Here is a 17,399-nt window from a genome sequence, read left to right on the forward strand (position 1 = left end):
AACAGTATCTGAAAATTAGTAAATTCTAAATGGTTCTTTATTCAGTATTTTCCTACAGTGATAATTCAAATCATAAAACAGAAGGAAAAAATCTAAAGAGATAAGACAGTTTTGTCAAGTTCTCAAGTTAACCCATCAGAGTCATGCATTTTATGAACTATGATTATACATTCATACAAATTTCAATATGATGTGTCCTTCTCAAGAATTAAATTATGTAATCATAATCATCATAATCGTTATCGTCATTTTAGTCATTTTCTATCCACAGCAGGATGAAGGCCTCTTCTGCATGTTTCCAACCAATGCGGTCTTGAGCTTTCTTTTGCCAATTGGACTCACAATACTTGCTGATGTCATCTATCCATCTTGTTTTAGGTCTCTTTTATGGATGCTTTTTATAATATAATATTGGGTGGGAAATAGCCAACTGAAGAATCACTCTGTTGTGGTTCTCCGGCACATGGTACAGCTGGCAGCAGAATTGGACAGTCGGGAAGAAAAAGGACCAGTCAGGGAGTCTGGAGAGGACTCAGATGAGGGTCCTGTGTCCAATGCAGGGAGGGAGCCAAGACCATCTGCGAGTGGGGTGCTACCTTCAGAGCCTTTGGAGCCTGGCAGCAGTGAAGCAGAAGACCCAGGGGAGCCTGTTCCCAGTGCACATATGCACAGACCTGCTGGAAGCAAGAGCAGCTAAAACAAAAGGGTGACTCGGGAGTAAGGCTGGGAGATGATTGCCCCTCCCATAAGGGATAAAAGTCAGGCTTAGATCACGAAACATTTGCAGGAAGCAAAGTAGTTCAATCGGTTCTGAGTCCTCCTCGAAGCTCTGTGTACTTTGGTTGGTTTTTTTCTTGTACTTCAGTTGATTTCTTTTATAGTTAATTGGATACTTCTGTTTTTGACAGCATGCCATAGAACTAAAAGGTGTTTGCTTATCTTGGGGGACTTTTAAGATTAGTTCCGGCTGGGAATGGAAACAATTTCCAGTGTTGCAATAAAATAGGTTTTGCTTTTAAAATAAGTTTGTGATTGATTACGATTTACAAAGCCTGGGTCAGAACACACTCATCTAGATTAAGCCTTTTGTACAAAAAAAAAAGAAGACATAATCAGAAGTCATCACTTGAACAAAGCTCATATCAACACATCAACTTTTTTTTTCTCAGCAACAACTGTTATTGTCTTCTTATCTTTATTTTTCCCCATCCTCCCAGTCTAATTACAACTATGGGGTGTGTTTTTTATGGTCTTTGATGAAAGAATTAACAAGGATCATTGTTCTTTAGTCTGATTTCAATGAAGATCAGGTACAAACTTGCATCTCTGTGAATTTAAAGGGTTAAAAAATGTGTGGATCTTTGAACTGGGTCTTGTTTGAGCCAATTAATACTAGGCGTACAGACAATGAACAGAGTTTGGAAGAAGAGGCTTGATTGCAGCCAGTGATTTCCTTTCTACTTTCATTAATATGTAAGTATTATCTTTACGCCTTATATACTTGTCATTGTAAGATAGTCAACTCCAATTAAAACAAATTCTGGTTTTAAAAAAAATCTCCAAAAATGTGTACATGTGACATACTTGTACTGTGTGCGTTTCCTTGAAAAGAGTGGGCAACATGCAGACTCTAATGGCACCAAAATTCATTTTCCCCTTTTTTTCTAAGATTGAGGCTGAAAATGGAGGGAAGAATGTGAGAAACAAACCACTTTAATCCTGCCCATAATGCTCTTTCAAAGAGGCCCAAAACTCTCATTTTTCAAACAATTTTAATTGGTTTTTAGTGGGTAGATATGTTAGGTTATTCACCTTGGTCCTAAGATATTCTATCCTTCACAAAAGGAGAATAACAAGTATAATACTTGTGAACATAACTGTGTTATGCCCAGAGTTTCTTCAAAACAAGATAGGTGGCAAATAAAATTAATTAATAAATACATAAAATAAATAATCTGAGGCACAAGTCTCACTCTTTCTAATACTAGTGCTATCCTAAGCTTATCCTACCTTGAACCAATATATTTGGTTTTGTACAGAATGAAGTCTTTAAAAATATTTCCTAAATCTTTCCATGCATTATCCAGTTTAAGCCCATTTTATGCAGTTTGTTTATATTAATGATTGGCAGTTGCTATAATTTTTGGCAGGGTGAATATTTTATTATTATTGTCACTCAAACTGAACTACTAGGGAAACTGGTGGATAATTTTGTTAAATAAATAATTGACGAAAGAGAAGTTGCAATTAAGAAGCTGACTTGTTCCAAAGTAACTTCAATGGAAAGGCATGATGTTGAGGAATGAAGCGGTTTTTGTGCAAGGAAAATTCGATGTGGTTATTTTTGAAGAGAAGGAGTTTTTTAAAAAAGTCAGACTCACTCATTTCTCAAAGGAACTCTTCCATCACTTCCTGCTAAGTGAAATATTTTTGCATGTCTGAAGTGGACATAACAAATTGCAAAACCAGTTGATGGCATAAATTGCTACAATATTATAAGGACAATATTATAATATTATAAGGATACATATGCCAGCACAAATATTTAACAACTTAGTGCCAGTTATCAATGATACATGATTTTCCATACCTACATTCCTGCAATTTTCCATAAACAGTATATTCAGATATCACATTTTCAATTTACTAAGTTGAAATGGAAGCAAATCTGGGAGTACTTCCCATTGCATATATATATAATCTGATACTTAATATTAATTTAATATATGTCAAAAGGAAATGTGAGTTATAGTAAACATCATCTATATATCTTAGCAGTATTGACTGGGAAATTCTTAATGTGATTTAGTTCTGAAAGATCAAAGGTTAGATACTGCTCTTGCAAGAAACTGAGATGGCTAGAAATGGAAAAATACCTTTTTAAAGCAGGAATTTGTTACAGTCACGTTACACCACAATAAATAATGCTGGTTTTAGCAGAATCTGTTTCCAGAGAATATCTTAAGGACACACACACACACACACACACACACACACACACACACTGTATATATATATATACAGTGATAATAGCAAAGCTGGGCCTATTATTGGGCAAAGCAAAATGAAGCAATGCAGTAGCTGCCTCTACTTGTCTTTGTCCTCAACTTTCTTCTTGTTCCCTCTATTGAAAGCAAGAACTATGTGTGCTATATTTTGCAAGTACTATAGTAGAAAAATATCCTGTTGAAATAGTTCTGTTTGCTTTTAATATCTGAGGAGGAACATCTCTTAAGACGTGGTAGTGTGAATTCTGGGAATTGAAATACACATGCCTTGAAGTTGCCAAGTTTGCAAATCGCTAGTCCAGAGCAAATGACTCCAGATGTTTGGATGTATTCTCTTGCATTTTAGGGGTAGGAGGAGTTTTAGGAGGTAAAATTAAGGAAGGGACCAAATTTCCAAATTTTCAGTCAGAATACTCCAGGTCTTAATGCCTTTTCTAAGGGGGAGAAAAGTTGAGGCTTGTCTTGTGCTCATTCCAGTGAATAGGAGCAACACATATTTTCTTTCTCAAATATTTTGGATATTTCCCAGGAAATATAAATGCTACTAGATTTTACTTCTTTCAGCATTCAATTTGTATTGAATAGTGCTGCATATGAAATGCCTACAGTTCAAAACCTCACTTTATATCAGTTAATATTAGTTTCAAACTTAGCAATGTGTTTTTTTTCTGAACACTATGAAACATGTAGTTTGTCCCACTTACATGTTCAGTTACAAGAAATCTTACTACATCCAAGGACTTACATATACACCGTAGATTTAAATTTAAATTCTAAATCTAAATATTACAAAAATAAAAGAGTTCTGATATTGTTTATTTTTGGAACACGTCTGTAGGAGAAATAAAATCAGTCACATGAACTTTATTAAAACTGAACTACCAGTTTTGTAACTAACACTAAATGTGGAGATAACTTTTTAAGGAGTTATAATTCAGATATATCTCACTCTCCAAAACTATAATCTTAGCTTTAGCAACCACAATCCCTATTTCTTTACCCATCTCATGCTCAATATTCAAGTAAAATTGCAGCACAATTATAATTTACAATTGATAGCAGCAATGTTAATTGCATCTTCTATCTGGAAGATACTTTAAAATTCAGCTCTCAGTTTAGCTCTCTTAGTTAGGTTTATTATGCTTCACATTGTACCAGTTTACAGAGGTTCTCTGACAACCATGCCTATTACAAAGGTAGCTTGCCCTTTGTCCTGTCTGAGTACAAGATCTTCTATCTTCTGATAGAATCCCCTCAGCAACTCTGGGCACAACTTGCTGAGGTTGCTTTCAAATTGTCACTAAAGGCCTACCCCGTTAGATCCCTATCTTCAACAAACATCTCTCTGCACTTCTAAATGCTTGGAGTTTGCATGGAATTTGAAATAACAGGAAAGAGAAACACTCAGTGCTTGAAATGGCAAATGTGGGTAAAAAAGTATGTCTGGGAATATCATATAGTTGCTAGCTTGGATACAGAGGAGCTTTGTGCAGTCAGTTCGGTACAGAAGACCAAAACACAGACTGACAGCTGAGGCAGAACTGGTTCAATCTGGTAGAGCGTTTCAGTCAGCATGAAAAGAAATCCATTTTTCTTTTCCTGTACAAAAATAGAACTACCTTTCACTCATCCTGATCTTGGCCCTCCCTCCCACCTCCTTCAGAAAACTTGTAGAGCACAGGTGTGCAATTGGGAAGCTCTTTGGGATGCTTATTCATGTAGGTCAAAGTAAGTCACTTTTGATGTGTCAGTTCAACGAGGTTTGAGAAATTCCATGGGAGACCAAAGAGTATCTCATCCTTGGATGAGGGACTTAACAACTCTTAAATTACTTAATATTTCTTTTATGAACAAATAAAAATGCTCAGAATGTAAAAAGATAGGCAGCAATGCTACTGTTTGTAGCTCAGACTCCAGAAAGAAGACCGTGACTTCTAAATCATTGTACTTTCAAACCATTCATAGCTGTTTGTGTTTCTCAGTTCCAATGGTTAAAATTGGCTCCAGTTGGTTTTTCTCCCTGAGTCTTGACATCCAAGCTTAATCTTCTCCAAATGAAAGATGGAAGAGATATCTCAACTGTCAAAAACAAAACAAAACAAATGCAACATTGTCATTCATGTCTACTTCTCCTGGGTGGCTGACTGGAAAATTTTGATTGATTTTTAAGTGAACCCACCTAATTTGCACTTCCTAAACGAACTACAGATCAAACTGCAGCTTTCTTTGGTTTATGCAGGTGTCTAAATTTTGCAGACAAGTTTTCAGTTTTAAAAAAATACACTGAATTTTCAGGAGAAATAAATTATGCAAAGTAAATACACATTGCTTCAAGGCACTGGGGAGTGATCAACTGCTTATTTCTCAGGCAAAATAGTCAGTCAGCTGCATGTATAAAATCCTAGCAATAAGGCTGTCAGAATGTAAGTGTAAATAAGGAAACTTATTAAATAAATACATAGTTACCAATACATTATTTATATATTTGAAAAAATGGTGGAGACTAAATTTAAGCTTTTTCCAAAATAAAATAAATGATTTATATAGAAATTTAATAAAAAAATAAAAAAAATAAATTTATTCTTGTCACCAACATTTATAAAACAGATAAAACCCTGAAATCCCCAATAAAATAATTTATCCTTTTTTAAAAAAAGAATGTGAATTTTTCAGAGACTTTCTGAAGCAACTAAAACCACCACTTCAATAGTCTGAGACTTTACTGCATCCTCATCCAAGATGGGGTGGAAATTCCTAGAAAAATTATGCTGCATGGTGGGTGGAGAAATTGAATTTACCATAGTTTGAATAACCTTTTTCTTTTTTCCAGATGAACCATCTAGCTTCAGTATAGTTACTGCTGCCCAAAATATAAATTACGGCACTAACTTCACAGGTAAGGTTCACATTATCACATTTTCCACCTATAACAGGATGAAGTAATTTTCTAATGCCGCCAGCATTTATTAGCTCTCTTTATGGTTGTTGCTCTTTTTTCAAGGAGTAGCAGTCAGTGGGACAAATATTTTTCTGACATCAGCTTAAACATGGCATTGCCTAAATCTGTCCTTGCCTAAACAACTTTCCCCACATACTGTTTCCTTCCTAACTAAACCCTGAAATATTTCAAATATAGAGGTTATGGAATACATGAAGACACTGACTGAAATGTGCAGGTTATGCCCACATTTCCATAAGTTGAACAGATTTAATACTTTTATTTAAATATAACTGCATTCAGGTTCCAATCTGGGTCTATATTTCTATCTTCAGTCAAGTGTGGTTCTTCAAAGATACTTTCTACTCATATAAAAATGCACAGTATCCTAAACTTTTTTACTTGTAATAGCATGGTTAATGGTATAATACAAGTGATCCATCAGCAAGTTGTGCTAAGCAGGTACACCTTTAAAAAAAAGATGCATATCTAGTACCAAGAAACATATACAGGTAGTCCTGTTAATAATGGTTATTGGACCTGCATTTCTATCCCTTTGATGTGGTCATAAACATGATGTCACATTACAGCATTGCTTAACAACAGCAATCCTGGCAATTGTCATTGTCAACATTAATCAAATTCCACTGGTCATTAGTTTAGGACTCTTCCCCAATTAATTCCATTCCTGACTTGGTCCTTTCCAACTTTGAACCTTGGTAAGGTAAGAGGTGGTATTCAGCAAGTTCTGGAGAACTGGCAGTGGAAATTTTGAGTAGTTTGGAGAACTGACAAATACCACCTCTAACTGGAGATTTTACAGTATCATTCTCCTGCTACGCCCACCAAGCCACACCCACCAAGCCACACCTACAGTGCCGTTCTCCTGCTACGCCCACCAAGCCACACCCACAGTAAAAAATTTGAATCTCACCACTGAAGATAAGAAACTGCCTCCTCTTGAACTCCTCTCACCTGCCTATCTGTCCCCATCTTTGCCCTTTTGGCAGCCTGCATAGCAGTTCTTCATGGTGGTGGTAGCACAGGTGGACCTGGGGCTTAAGTAGAGGCCTGGAACCTTCAAAAATCTCAACCAACTGCCACTGCGCCCAAGCTTCCACTTTAGCCCCAATGCTGCCACCACCGTCACTGCCACTGAGGAATGCTTTCTTAAACCCTGCACTGCAGCCAGCTACTCAAGAGGCACAGTGCAAAGCCCCATCTACCCTCTTTGGCCTGTACTTTGTTGGGTTTGCTACTCACAGTTGTCGTTTGCCGTCTTCTCTTCCTGCTGCTCCTGACAGTCTTGAAGTAACAATAGTAATAACATTTAGTCTTATATATCACACCATAGTGCTTTACAGCAGAGTTTCCCAGCCCTTTAAGTTTTGAAGGTACAGGAGAGAGGATAGTTCCATGCATGTAGTAGGTGAGCACACAGTAGCCCAGTAGCGGGCCATAGCCTAGGTGTTGGGGACCCCTGCTTTACAATACTCTCTGTGAGATTATAATATAAGCGTTATTTGCATATTGTCCCCAACAATCTGAGTCCTCATTTTACCAACCTCAGAAGAATTGAAGGCCGAGTCAATTTTGACCCCTGTCAGGATCAAACTCCAGGCTGTGGAAAGAGTTCGCCTGCAATACTGCACTTTAACCACCAGGTGGTCGCTACTGGCCACGCCAAGTAGTAACTGCAGAGTCAAAGAAACAACCTGAGAGCTTTTACTTGCGAAGAATTTGTCCTGTTACTAATTTGCCTACAATGTTTCTCCTTGCCAAAGCTTCTAGATCTTGTAGAGTTTGTGTTCAGGGGGTCATCTGGATTTACAGGATATGGGTTTGAAACCAGTAGAGCTGGGGACTCCTACATCCTTTCAGCATGCAAAACTTGTCTTCTCTGAGCTGGTTAGGTTGAGTAGCAGAATCTATACCAGGGGACTCTCCTGGCCATTTTTATTTAAACAGGAGACAAATTTGATTAAAGGCCAACATTGCAATGGATATTCCACACATGTTCAAATTAATGCAAACTGAATTTACTTTAGATTTTGCAGGTCAGTGGGCAAGATCTGAAAATGTACCTGAAAATCTCATCTGAAAGACTGATACGACTAAAAGATAAAGCATTCATTGTAAGTTTGAGGAATGTAACAGTAATTGATCAGCTTTGCTACTGTTAGTTTCAAAAGAAAATTGTTGGGGGAAAAAAAGAAAAAGCTTTACCAAAAAAGAAAGTATATGTTTGGCTCACAATTTTTCATGCCTTTATGTTTTTCATAAACATACATATTTTCAACAATACACACTGTTGAAAAAAATGTCAGATTTCTATTATTTCACTGTATATTTCATGTTATTTTTGCTTCTTATTTATACTTACGTACTGTAGAGCTTTTAACTGAGACTGTTTGGGGAAAAAAGCAGTCAGAACACTACTATGAAAAATATTAGAAAATTTATTAGCTGTTTTCCTTCTGCCTCCATATTCATGCCAATAGAAGCAAAGTCCAGATATTTGCTCCAAGTCAGGAAGGCTTATCTCATCAGTAATGCCAAGATTTAAACTAGTGACCTGACAAATAAGACCTTCTATATGACGCCAAGTGCAAAAGTCTGGTTCACAATATTATGAGAGATTAGCCCTCCAGATGTTGAATTATATCCTTCTTCAGTTCAACCAATACAGCCAATGATCAGGAGGCATTTCAGTTCAATAATTGAACTATCTCCACCCTTTAAGAATCTAGAATCTTGGATCAATTAAAAGTCAGACTCAGTCATTGCATTTATATTTAGAAAGAGCAAAAAAAAAAGATATTAATTTGAGCTGTGGCTAAAACTGACTCACAAATATACACCTCAGTAAGGATTTTCTTGACTTAGAAAAGTAAAAAATAACAAAGAGTTGATTTTCTTGCAAGGCTGCATTATCTTAATATTGAAGACATTATTCAAAGTTTAACAGATAAGATTTGATTAGACTTTAAAAGCCCATCTCTTTTTTGCAACTTGAATTCATAAAGGGATTTTCCACATAAAGTACATATATGATTATGGAATAGGAATTATTTCTTCTTAACACAATGACATGCACAGGTTATGGAAAAAGACTTCTTCCGCCAGCTATAATAGGAGACTGTCCTGCTTATAAAGCAAAAGCTTGCTTCATAATAAAGAGCAACATACAGTATTTTGTTTTACTGAGAACACTAAGGTCAAAAATTTAGGAGCAAACTGCAAGCATCTCCAGATCAAACGAAAGAATAGGTAGAACATCCTAAAATATTTTGCATTTGTATTTTATCTTCATATTCCACCATTTTGGGTGGGGGGAAACCTGGGCTGGAATAAGAATGATGCCATTGATTTAGAGAATTTGAGATATTATGATCAACTCTAATCTTTTTTGAAATGTCGATATATGTTCAGAAAGGCTCTGATCAATACGTCTAGCTGCACTAGACGTTTCTTGATGCACATATAGAATTGTGGAGGGCATTTTTAATGGTAAAATGAATCTAATCTCCTGTATAACACTATATTTTTCTATCTAAGTATAAATCTCATTTTGATTCTAGCGCTATATTTTTTACTAGGATCTGGAGTTCCAATGAAATTGTGGTTGGATTAGAATTTGCACCCATTATTTAGATATTTGTGTTTGTTCTAGTAATGGCTTTGTTTATTAAAACAGTTTTCTAGTTCCTGGTTTTCTCCATTCAAAAAGTTTCCATCTATTCTTGCATGCTGTTTACACAATTTTTCAGAATCCCAGTTCTTGGATTATATTTTCTCATTGAAACTACAGCTCATTAAGAATGTTGCAGAATTTAATCATACATCGTTTATTGCCAAGTCTTGCTTTTTTCCCCCTCCTACTACATCATGCTACTTATATAGGAAATTGACATGGACTTCTCCCCAATCACTCCCAAAAATTGTGTTTTGTTTAATAGTAGATGATATATAATTAATTCAATCTCTTAGTCACATTCTATACAAAATAACACCACTTATGTAAATAAGCAGGTAAAATGTATTAATCTCTAACCCCAACAAAAGCATACATTGAAGCTACAATTCAGCAAAGACTTGCATAAAATACAGTAGTCACATAATCTTAAAATTCAAATTAGCTTGATGTACTACAAGATATTAATTAACCACAAACAGAAAAAGATAATAGTACAAGTTAAAGTTGAAAACAATCTGATGAAATATGAATGATGCAAGTCTTAAGAAGTTCTCTTAGAACTGCTTAAATATATATAACAGTAATGTCAACAAGATGCCTCTATACAATGGAAAAAAAAATGCTTTCTGCTAGACCAGCTCAGTAGGCTATTGAATGAAGTTATGTTAAATGTAATGGCTGTTATTGCTCAACATGAAATAGAAAAAGTCATTACTGAGAATTCAGTGACAGATAGAGGATAATATAAACCACCATATTTAAAAATAACCATAATATTCTGTCTCAATATTTTGTGAGACCAGATTAATTTATAATGTCTGTTGCACAATTTTGGTCATTAGGTTTTAAAGCCACAACATGTGACCCAACAATGTAAAAAACACATGGTAAAAAGTTTCGTTTTGAGTTTGCACTGTTTTAATGTCATACTTTTCCAAGAGCACAGCAGCCAAAAGAAAATAGAAAGCAATAGGAATGTGCAATGATAATACATGCCAAACCAAAGTATTAGGAGCACCATAAGGCTAAAATTACATTCCTACTTTTATGTGGAAGAAAGAAGACAAAAGCTACTTCAAGTCAGTGATTTCAAAAGTTTATGGGAACTGTAATGCTGCCTAAAATGATCAAACTCAAATAATCCCTTTCTGCCTTTTTTTAAAGAGTTCAGATCAAATTTTGCTTAGAATTGAAGACTATTAATGGCAGAAACCAGAACTGGCCCTTCAGAAGAAAACTGTATTTATTTGGAGAGCTAAAAATTTTATCCTTAGATTGTCACTTGACTCATGGTTCCAAGAGGTAAACAAGCAGTGAAAATGAGAGGGTAGAATGAATGGTGTCACACATTCTTGTGGTCTGAATAAGACCCAGACAATACATAAGTTTAAACAAGCACGCTTGATCTGATCAATTGGAGGAAAAGCACCCAGAACATCTAACTCAAGCCTTTTACCAGTTGTTTGCTGACCAATTAGTCCTACTTGGTTGTGTGCAGTCCACTGTAGCATGACAAGCAAATGAGACAATTTCATATTAAGATCTCATAAGGCCACAGCAAGCAAACGATACAGAGAGAGAGAGGAGGGAGGGAGGGAGGAAAGAGAGAGAGAGAAACAAGTTGCTCTTTGCATGCACTTTTTCATCTCAATATGCATTGAACGTTGAGTCCCATTAACCATGAATCATCGTCACAGAAATGTTTGTTTCACACTATGTTTTTTAGATGATAAAGTAAAACGTATTTAGTTTCTTTAATGCAATCTTCTTCTTTTGGTCTTATCCAGATATATTGGACTATAACTTTGTAAATTTTAAAAGTTACCCATCACGGCGAGCTGATCGCAACATTAGATTTCTGATCCAATATACAGTAATACATTTGGTGACCTCTAGAAGAAGAAGTGCCGATGCAGATTTTTATTAATGACAGCTAGTCCTCAACTTGCAACCATTTGTTTAGTGATGGTTCAAAGTTGCAATGGCACTGAAAAAAGTGACTTCTGACCAGTCATGGCACTTAGGACCACCACAGCATCCCCATGGTTATGTGATCCAGTTCTAGGTATTTATCAGCTGGCATGTATTTACAACGAAGGCAGTATCCTGGGCTCATGTGATTGCTATTTGTAACCTTCCCAGCCAATGTCTAACAAGCAAAATCAGTGGGGGAAGCCAGATTTACTTAATGACTACATGATTCACTTAACAACTGCAGTGATTCATTTAATAACCATGGCAAAAAAGTCATAAGATCAGGCACAACTCACTTAACAACCATCTAATTTACCAATGGAAATTGTGGTCATAAGTCTACCTGTTTGACAAAAACTGTTGCCTTATTTCTTCTATAAGCACCTGCATATAAATTCCTTTGTTTCTGATAATGTGATCATTTGAGCTAAATAATCTTTTACAGCAGGGATGTCAAACTCGTGGCCCATGGACCATATGCGTCATGCACTGGCCTTTTAGCGAAGGGGGGGAAAGTTGCAATATACCACGTGACAATAATGTGATGCCACGAGTTTGACACTCCTGTTTTACAGTAATACTTCTTCAGTTGCTTGCTGCATAGTAATTTTCCATCCTAACAACCTAAATCTACAAACTTAGTTCCTGTCAGAACTAATCCTTCCATCGCCCCCACCATCCTCCCAGAAGTGATGAAGTTCTTGAATGAGAAGTGAAACATCTTCTTGCTCAAGGAGAAAACAGTCCAGTCACCTTTTGAAAAAGCACCTTTGAGACAACCATGACCTGGATGACTGAGAATCTCCATAGACATCTAAATCTACAAACAATTGACTTCTGAACTAGCATGTGCAGGAAGAGTTTTCTTCTTCTACTAACAATTTTTAGGTGGAAGGAGTGATCATATAATGTGATAAATCCTTTTTCATTATTCTTTTTATGTAGAATAAAATAGACAGAATAGAATTCTTTATTGGCTAGATGTGATTGGACACACAAGGAATTTGTCTTTGGTGCCTATGCTCTCAGTGTACATAAAGGAAAAAAATACATTCATCAAGAATCATAAGATACAACACTTAGTGATAATCATAAGCAATCAAATCATACTAGGAAACAAATAAAACAATATAAATTGTAAAGATACAAGCAACAAGATATATAGATTACAACACCAGTATTTTTTTTAAAAAAAATCATTCCATGACATTCTTGGATACTGATAAAATATTAAGTAGATCAGCTCTGATTTGCCACCTCTAAGGACATTACTGTCATGGTTCTGAGTAATACTTCCAATTACATTTGGAAAGATGGGAGAAAGTTATCTAAATATTTCATCTGAATGGTTCATTCACATATGCGATAGATCAGCTGAAGCTGCAATATTTCTTGCTCTCAAGCTCAGGGTTTTGGTTCTGGTTCCCAGTGTCACAAATACGTGCAGATGATAGAAAGGACATGGTCTAAGGACATGGTAACTATTATGTATAGTTAGGAAAAGGCAAAGATCTATCATTGTGGTGTTAATAAACTGAAAATGGTACTTGAATCCACAAATGGATAGGCAGATAGGGGAAGAGCTTCCATTAAAAGCATCAATTCAGAAAGCAAAGTATCCAGAGGTTACTGAGAAATGCACATGACATCAAGGAGACTGTGTGGCTTTTAAAAATGGCTTTGTGTTGACAGCTGATGGCAGAAAAGTCAGCTTTATTATTGTCTATATTTTCACATGAAGAAATGAGATCCTCACAAAGAGACACCCTTTTCTAACCACCGTGAGGATATATTTATTTACAACTGGAATGATAATTACATGTAGGGTTGATATACACTAAAATTTGGTTCCTCTTTTAACCTTAAGAAAGGATAATTCCGCCACCAAATCTGTTATTACCAGAGCTGTTTTGTTTTTCCTGCAACACATAGTTGTCTGCCAGCTTGCCAGCTCAGCAAAGACACCATAAGCACCTGTTTTTTAAAAGAATAACAACATAGGGAACACTCTGCTCAATGAGGGCAGGGATTCCTCTGCTGCATCACACTGTTTCCCACAGAGGCTAGCCTGATGCTTCCAGAAATATCACAAAAAGTCTCCCTTGTTGTTTGTCTCTCTGTTAACTATGCTTTCTCTTAACATGCAGGTGGAAAAATTAGTTCTTTTGCATCTCAATCAATAGCAGGCAGAGAAACTGAATATAAAGCAGAAAAAAATGGGGAAGTACATTTATCTATATTGTATGTTTGTTTTGTTTTCTCTTTCCTTTCCATCTCTGTTCAGTATTCTGTTATAGTGGATCCCACACAGAGCAGTGAAAACACATTTTATTAAAATACTAATGAATCACTCAAATTATTTATGTATGCATATTTTTATTTTATTTCATTGGATTTGTTAAGACTGCTCAACTCTAAGTTGACCCTTGGGATCCCTGTGAGTTATCAGCCTTCCAATAGTCATGGATATTACAAAATGAAAATATTTGAAAGGATCGTTCATAGAGAAAGCCTTAAATTAAGGTTTTAAGAATTAAATGTAGCACTAATTTTACCCAACAAGCAAAGAAAGAAAAAGAAACTGGTGGAGGAATTCAGGCCATTTCCCTCCCATCCCAAATGCTTCTCCATGCAAGATTTATTGGCAAACAAAGAAAATTGAATGAGGTTTTTGGAGTGGTAGAGAGTTAGTCATTCACTACAGAAGTATCTTTCTTAACTACATTTTCCCTATTAAAAGTATTTGAAAGTATATTCAGTAGTGCAAATTATTATATAGAAACAGCTCCAAGGGTGTGTGTTGATGAAGATTATCGATTTTCACATAATTCCAAGGGAGATTTAATAAGTCCTCATTTGTATTAGAATTAATTGAAAATGATCACTACTATATAATAGCCCAGTTGAATTCAACATTAAAAGTAATAATACACATAATATTGGATATATATGTCGGTATATTGCATGTACATCCAAGTTGACAGAATGAAGCCAACAATAGGCTTATTTGTAATACTTTCTAGATCAGAAATCTTTGCAAAGAATAGCATGAGTATGCTTTGAGAAAATCCAAGCTTTGGGGAAAATGGGCTTTAGTTGTACTTGTGGCATGTTGTGAACATGGGACAGACTATTATTTGTTAGTATGTAAAATGGATTTTATAAAAAATACGGTCTAAGAGCAAAAGGAAAGGAAAGAAAGAAACAAAGATGATGTAACAAAGATAATTAGAGGACTGGAGGCTAAAAATACGAAGAAAGGTTGGAGAATTTTGGTATGTTTTGTTTAATTAAAAGCAGGACTAGGGATGATATGATAGCCATGTTCCAATATCTAAGGGTCTTCCACAAAGAAGTGGGGGATCAACCTATTCTCCAAAATACCTGAAGGCAGAACAAGAAGCAATGGATGGAAAATAATCAAGAAGCGAACCAACCTAGAACTAAAGATTTCCTGACAGTAAGAACAATTAATCAATGGAACTCCTTGAAGTTCCAGAAGTTATGGGTGCCCCAACATTGGAAGCTTTTAAGAGATTGGACAACCATTTGTCTGCAATGGTATAGGGTCTATTGTTTGAGCAGGTGGTTGGACTAGAAAACCTCTTCGTTGGAACTCTGTTTTCTGCTATCTTCTATTCTACATTAGACTGATAATAGAATGATTGCAAGAAGACAAAATAGATTAATCTCCCAACAGAATGACAGAAGTAGATATAAGGAGGAAGGATATGGAAGCTGTTTGGAACTCAGTGACAAAAATGCCATAGAAGTTTGGGGAGTTTCTCTAACAGGTAATATGAAAAACGATGCTCAATTAAAAAATGGTGTGATAGAAGAAGCTGTGAGTGAGAAAAACTGCATATGTACCTGTATGTTTGTGTGTGTGTGTGTGTGTGTGTGTGTGTGGACAAATGAAAACTAGATAATGTATAATTTGTCAATAATGTAATAAAAAAAACAAGATAAAACCAGATTTAAAAATAATGATAAAAATGTATATTTGATTGTTGGGTGTGAATAGAATTAAAAATAATAATTAAAATAAAGTGATGAAATGATTTGAGGTGAAAATGAAGTAACAGACTGCTAGAAGAAATATTATAGGTACAGATACAGATATAGATATGCATAGATATATTGATATAATTGTATTAATGACAGCGATATAATATATTGAAGACTAGAGTTTAAAGAAATTCTGTAAATGTTAGTGACCAAGAAAAAATTGATAAAAGTGAAGTCATAAAGGCTGTGAAGATTTGACAAATGAGAAGACTGCAGATATAGATGGTATCTCTAGAGAAATTTTAAAGTATACATGTGATTTTCTAATTCAATGTTTTTTTAAAATGTTTGGCACAAGCTTCAGATTCATACACATCCTAGCCATTAATCTTAATAAAGAAGGAAAAAGAAAGGGAGGTGAAGCTGTATTTCTCCAGTGAGGCTCTGCAATACTTTCTGCTTCCATGAGTTAAAGTCATTATCTGTGATCTGGTATCACTGTAATGTGTGCCTAAAGCCTTTGGGGAAAGTTGCCAAGATTAATCAAATAACAAAACGAATAAGTTTTGTCTTTCAAATGTTAAAGAAACACCAAGCAACCAATGCTTTTTAATATCCTTATCATTTGATCCTATTTGATATAGCATTTGGAAGACTCAATTAAATACATAATAAGAATGCAATGAAGTTAATAAATTTATTAATAACTTTAAAGTTGGGATATACAATTCCAGAGTCAAGTGGCATCTGCTAACTCCTCCCATTGTTCTCCATCATCTAAGTAATTGATGGACAATTGTTACATTAAAATATAAATTATGTATTTATATTCTAGCTATATAAGATATTTAGAACATTTTAATGTTTAGTATCTCCTAGATTTATAGCAAATGCTTCAAGGAGTAAGACCTACAGACCAACTTAATCTCAGTTCACTAATTACCTTTGTTTGTCTCATTTACCTCACAGAGTTGTGGCTCTGGGAAAGATATTGGAGACGGGTGTGTTCCTGCAAGAAACAAAGAATGTCAATCTGATTAATAAATACATATCATATGGTTTGAGATGTAAGCGCACCAACGTGCCTACCGTCCCTGTCCTATTGTTTCTTTTATTTTTCTCATATGTATCCATTTCATGTATTTATAACTATGTTTATACTTATGCCTGTTATCTTATAATTGCTTGACAAAATAAATAAATAAAAATAAATAAAAAATATCAATGCTCTCTTCTCTTCTTTATCTTATTCAGTGTGAATAGCACTTTCAAGAAAATCTGATACTGGATTTGATCAATATTTCATTTTCTGGAATAACAAACAAGTTTTGTTTTCTGAGTCAATGTTGCCAACTTTGAATTATCAAATATTATATAACAAAATACATTAATTTTTTTTCAAGAAAAAATGCTGGCAAACAGGTAGTTTCTAATTATTGCCACTTAAACGGTGCATTTTATGGAAATCTCAGCCTGCGCTTCCTTATGAAAAACTGAAAGAAGGTATTTGTGCCATGTTATTCTTTTGAAACAGCTGGCACAGTTTACCGTATTTCCAGCTGACGACTAAATACAGAAAGTGTTCATAATGGACAGGGAAACCAAGCTCTAAAAGCAGCCGGCTGTCTGTGGCAGAGAAACTGCAGTAGCCAGGAAGGTCCATGTCTGGGTGTGGTGTTGCTAAATAAGCAAGTGCAGAAGGGTGACCCATGGACTTTAGAATAACAAGGCATTTTTAGCGCAGAAAAGAGATTCAACAAAGCTTCATTGAGCT

At 35.3% G+C, this 17,399-nt stretch overlaps 1 long non-coding RNA gene across 1 annotated transcript; it reads left to right on the forward strand.

The window, feature by feature from the left end:
• The first annotated feature begins 746 nt into the window (after positions 1-746).
• LOC148128215 (uncharacterized) lies at positions 747-16,783 on the forward strand. The gene is made up of 4 exons (XR_015741486.1): positions 747-1,473; positions 5,839-5,904; positions 13,765-13,858; positions 16,595-16,783. It is a non-coding gene; the product is annotated as an uncharacterized LOC148128215 (long non-coding RNA).
• The last annotated feature ends 616 nt before the right edge of the window (positions 16,784-17,399 follow it).

Source organism: Pseudonaja textilis, chromosome 1 (genome assembly GCF_049901715.1).
Source record: "Pseudonaja textilis isolate UNSWEBS1 chromosome 1, rPseTex1.2, whole genome shotgun sequence".
In the NCBI taxonomy this organism is placed as follows: domain Eukaryota; kingdom Metazoa; phylum Chordata; class Lepidosauria; order Squamata; family Elapidae; genus Pseudonaja; species Pseudonaja textilis.